Here is a 5,714-nt window from a genome sequence, read left to right as displayed (position 1 = left end):
GAGGGTCTCCTTGGCAGCTGTATCTGGAGTTTGGATGTTGCTCTTTTTTTAGCCCACGACCACTTCGGCTTCATGAATGAAGGTTCGAGACGTGAGAAACCGCTAGGGGTTTTGAATTAAAGAGACATTCTAATTACCTTTAAACCAGCTCCAGGACGGCTCCTCCTAGCTCCAGCTGCCAGCCACCTATTACAGTAGTGAGGTTTACTGAAGAGGCCCGTGAGTGAGAGAGAATACACCAGGGAGTGGACTTTTATTGGAGAAAAAAAAAATTCTGGGGAAAATCCCATCCAATGAAGATTAAGGGGGGCAGCATCCCAAGGTCAGGGGTGACGACTGGGTCTTCGGGGCAGTGGCCAGACACGCCTCTGCACGGACAAGCCCTCGGACCTGAAAAAGGTGGGGAAAGCTCTGACACAGCTGTGCCTAAGCGCCTCTCACCCAGCCAGGGAGGTAACTCAAATCACATGTGAGGATGGCCTCCCACACTCTTTAAAGACATTTAATAAAATCTTGTACAAAGAAAAAACATGGGGGGCTAATTGTTGGAATCTATGCTGTACAAATGTTGAGAAGGTACCAAAGCTATTGTATTGGCTCATGACTTTCTATTTGGCTGTGTGCTTTTAGTCCTTAAGTCTGATTTTTTGTAACTTCCATTTGGATTCATCCCCATTTCCATTTTCCCACCACTTTGGGACAGAGGAGTGAACTGGAATGCTTAACCTCACAGAGTTGCCTTTACGTTTGAAAAAACAAACAAACAAATGTATCTGGGCCCATCACACTCATTGTCTGATGATTAATAGCCTTTATTTATTTATTTATTTATTTATTTATAGTTGTTGATGGACCTTTATTTATTTTTATGTGATGCTGAGAATCGAACCCAATGCTTCACACATGCTAGGCAAGCGCTCTACCATTGAACCACAACCCAACCCTAACTAGGTTATCTTAATGGAGGTGGGAGATGAAAGCTGCCAGACACAAAGAACAGGTCAATGGGTTCTAATACTATTAAATTACGACCCAGTGGAAAAATAATTCTCTCCCTTTTTAAGACCTGACAGGATTTCCCATTCAGACAGGGGATACTTCTGGGTATAGCCCTGCCTGTTGCACACAGAGCTAAAAGACAGGGGCCTCCAAGAGTCCACACATATGCAAATGCCTGTGTCTTGGCCCTGCTGATATCTGCAGAGAGAAGTCTCTAATAATCTCTATATGGTCAATGTGAACTTCATTGGACAGAGGGCTCTAGATACATACTTATTTAAAGAGAGAGCCCTTGGGTACAACTGACAGTGGGGGACCCACTTAAAGTTGATGATGATAAGGGAGACTGGCCAAACAACAATACCCTATGCTCCAACCCTTTGAGTGCAAAATGAAAGGAAAAAAAAGATTAAGGCTCAGTTTTTATTATATGCCAGACTGTGATCCCTCTTCTGGGATAAAATTTGTTGGGTAAATTAAATGTATAGATAATGTTCTCACCCAAAAAGCAACAACTTCATTTGCAAGTGCCTCTCAGGAAAAGAAAACAGAACCTGCTCTGTCAGAAGCCTTCTAGAAGTGAGTAAAGTCCTTTTAGGCCAAAGGGACCTTGAGAAAAGTGATGTTATCTTAACCAAGATTGTTTTAAGAGGAAATAGCTTGCCCTTGGGGCGAGTGGGTGCACATTAAGAAAAAGGCATTAATTCTCTTCTGGACAGTTATTTAAAATGTGAATTGAGTCAGCTTTGCCATATATCTTCTGTGTAGTAGAGCTATAAAATATTTATTAAAGTGTGATATCCATTGCTTTTAGGATTTTTCTTTGTCAGAGAAACAGATAACTGAAAATTTTGACCAGGCTTGATTTTCATGAATAACCTAAACATATATATATATATATATACATCTGAAATGAAATATGTTTGTCTGAGCCTTATCTAAATGTTCTGTAAAAGTTTATAATGTGAAAGTTTATATAGGCTTAACCATTAAGTGTTATCTTTTATAAGTTGCATCTGGCATAAAAGGGCCAACTGCCATTTGAAAAACTGGCTTATGGGGCTGGGGTTATGGCTCAGTGGTAGAGCGCTCATCTAGTGTGGGTAAGGCACTGGGTTCGATCCTCAGCACCACATAAAAATAAATAAATAAAAATAAAGGCATTGTGTCGACCTACAACTAAAAAAATTAAATTTTTTTTTTAAAAAAACTGGCTTTTAGGAGCTGAGGATGTGGCTCAAGTGGTAGGTAGCTAGCTCGCCTGGCATGCACAAGGTGCTGGGTTCCATCCTCAGCACCACATAAAAATAAAGATGTCGTGTCGACCGAAAAACTAAAAAATAAATATTAAAAAATTCTCTCTCTCTCTCTGTCTTTAAAAAAACTGGCTTATATCTGTCTGCTTTAACTAAGTCTAGTGCTGATCATTAATACTGTTCCCTAAATGTATAAGAAATTTAAAGCTATCCTTGATTTTTGCTAGTACTGCTAAACTCTGCAACCCTGTAATTATCTGTGGATTCTAAATTTTACTGTGAATATTAAACCTGGTTGGTATGGGGATATCTGTGTAATCATGTTTTAAAATATAAAACTTGGATGAGGACTTTACCAAGCTGGTGTTCTCCAAACTAAAGTTGTCTGTAATGATAATTTTAGATTTATAGAAACAGCAAATTTAATTGGGGATTTATTTACTCATTAATATTCTGTAACTGGATCTATTATCAATAAGATGTACGTACAATTTTATGTTACTTTTTACACTAGGGTGGAAATTTAAATGTATTTTTTGAAAGATAATGAGAGTTTGATTTGTTTAAAGGTTAATATTATGAAACATGGAAACATTTGGCACTTTCCCACAAAAAGAAGTTAAAAGTTCTCTTAGCTTTTTTCTGATTCATGTTGCAGATATAATGTTGTATTGTGTTATCGAAAAATAAACAGGAGAGAACTAGGGTTGCAGCTCAGAGGTAGAATGCTTGCCTAGCACATGTGAGGCACTGGGTATGATATACAGCACCACGTAAAAACAAACAAACAAACAAATAAATAAAGGTATTGTGTCCATCTACAACTAAAAATATTTAAAAAATAATCAGGAGATATGACTAAGTAAGATTTGGAATTATGAAAAATTATGTTTCTTTGATCATAAACTGAATGTTTTTGCTCTTGTTAATTTCATTTTAGGTTCCTTGTGAACTTTAACCATTATGTTAGTGCCTTACAAAGGTGTAACTTCTAATGTATAACACCTGAGTTAATTTGTGATAATAACCATCATCTATAGACAGACAGGATGTAAGGCTAACTCCCGATACTAATACAGATCCAAATTAAATAAAAGGAGTAAATGACTGTAAAGTTCTAGACTAAAGTTAAAACCCTGTACTCTTACTTTAATAGTACAAACTGGTAAAACTGGCTTGTTGGATGTTTAAGACCAAAACTTGGAGACTAAAGTTAAGGAAGTAAAAAGGTCAAGAGGGAAAATAGTCAATATTTGGCTCTTACTGAGTCAGCTTGAACCTAGGGAATAAGGCGACTTAGCTCTAAGGGCTTTACAACTCTGGGCCACATGCCCTTCTGATGATGGGGATCACTGAGACGCTGGAGAAAAGAAAGCTGTCTAGCGCACATTCTGCAAAAGAGGAATATCATTGGAAAAGGGACACATCCCTGATGCTTTCAAGGGAAGCCACATGGTCAGCAAGACCCTTGTCCTATTCTGACAAATGGCACTAAAGAAGCTAAGAGGCTGCTCTCAAGTTCCCCATGAGTGACCCCCTGAGAGAACTCAGCTATCTCTCTTTTTAAAAAATATACCTTTATTTAATTAATTTATTTATTTATATGTGGTGCTGAGGATCAAATCCAGGGCCTCACACGTGCTAGGCAAGCATTCTGCTGCTGAGCCACAACCCCAGCCCCCTCAGCTGACTCTTAACAATAGATAGGAACTAGGTCAATTTGATCAGCTTAATCTTAAAAACACTTGGCAAAAATAGTTATAACCAAAACACAGCCATCCTTGGACATTTAAAAGAAAGACAATAGTTATTCTAATGTAACTTAAGATGTACACTTGTATTAGCCCCACCAAGAGTAAGAAAAGCTGGGGACTGTTAAGAAAGGGGATTTAGGGACCAGGGTTGTGGCTCAGTGGTACGGCACTTGCCTAGCATGCGTGAGGCACTGGGTTCGATGCCTGGCACCATGTAAAAATAAAATAAAGGTATTATGTCCATCTAAAACAAAAAATTATTTAAAAAATAAAAGGGGTTTATGGGAGTGCCTAATATTTAACTATCACAAAGAGACTCTTAGAGACACAAGCTTGTCCTGTGTTTCAGAGACTGGTTGAAATACTAATTGCTTTTGTATTAATTGTTTAAAACAAAGTAATCCTTTCCTGTCTTGTTTATTGTTGTCCTAGCATGAACTTTGCCCTATGTATAAAGGTGATGCTAACTATTAGTTCTTGGTATATTAGGTATACTCATGTTCAGTCACCTGCCAACTGCTACCATGGACCACTGGACTACTGTGATGCTGAATACCCCTAACTGTCCATTTCCCACCTGACAGAAAATAAGAACTTTGGGTCAGCTCCCCTGCAACTTCACCCTCTTTCAGCAGGAAGCAGCTTGGAGATTTCATCACCCATTTTTCCATAGAAATGGAATGTAAAAATTGACAATGAAGAAATATATTAGTAGTTCACCTTTTGAATACAGCCCTGGTTGCTCTGAGGCTTATTTTTTAAAGGACCTTTTTTTTTTTTTTTTCCTCGATTCTCTCCTCTCCACCTCCTCAACAAGATTAGGGAGATGGTGTTATCTTTTCTTTCCCTAGTTATCTTTTCCTTGAAAGCACCCACCACAGGAAGGAGATATCTGCCAGAGGATCTAAGAAGTGAACGTGTAACATGCCATCAGGGCACCCTTGAGACTACCTACCAGAGCACACCTGGAATGCAACCCTCGAAGAGCTTCTTTAAAAGCCCTCTGTTTTCCCTAATGGGCAGAACTACAGCATCTGGGACTGGAGCTCTCTGTTTTTCCTTTGTCTAGCAAAGCAATAAACTGTCTTTCCCCTTTTTTCTCAAAACCATGTCCTCATTATTAAATTGACATGACTTGACATTAGGGACAAGGACTGAGCTTTTGATAACAGTTTGATGCAAGTCTTCTCCAGCAAAAGAGCCAATCAGAAGACAACTACTAAGGGACTGATCTTGCTGAGTTCCATGTATGGCAGACCACAGGTAATTGAGTGAACAAGGAACTCATTTATAGGCCATCAAGTGGGTTTAAGACCATGAGATATTATGGATTTTCCATGCCTTGCAATCCAACAGGAGCTGGATTCATTTAAAGAATGAATGGCTGCTGAAACAAGTGTTAAGGATTGAGAATAACTATGCAGGGATGTCTGTTCATCTGCCTGAGGCACAGAGGACACTAAATGAGAAACTCAGACATCAGTAGCCTATAGTTATGTCTATTATCTCCTCCATGACCACCAGCATTAACATTATAAATAAAGGACACTTCTGCTGAACATTTTTTTTAAACCAGCCTGGGGCACAAGGAATAATTTACTGCTGCCAACTCCTTGAGACATCACATCATAGACAAGAAGTCATTAGTTGGCCATTGACTGTACACCACCAGTCGTATGCCTTATTGACTCCTTGCAGGGAGGGA

Source organism: Urocitellus parryii, chromosome 4 (genome assembly GCF_045843805.1).
Source record: "Urocitellus parryii isolate mUroPar1 chromosome 4, mUroPar1.hap1, whole genome shotgun sequence".
NCBI lineage: Eukaryota > Metazoa > Chordata > Mammalia > Rodentia > Sciuridae > Urocitellus > Urocitellus parryii.
Note: the sequence above shows the minus strand (reverse complement) of the source record.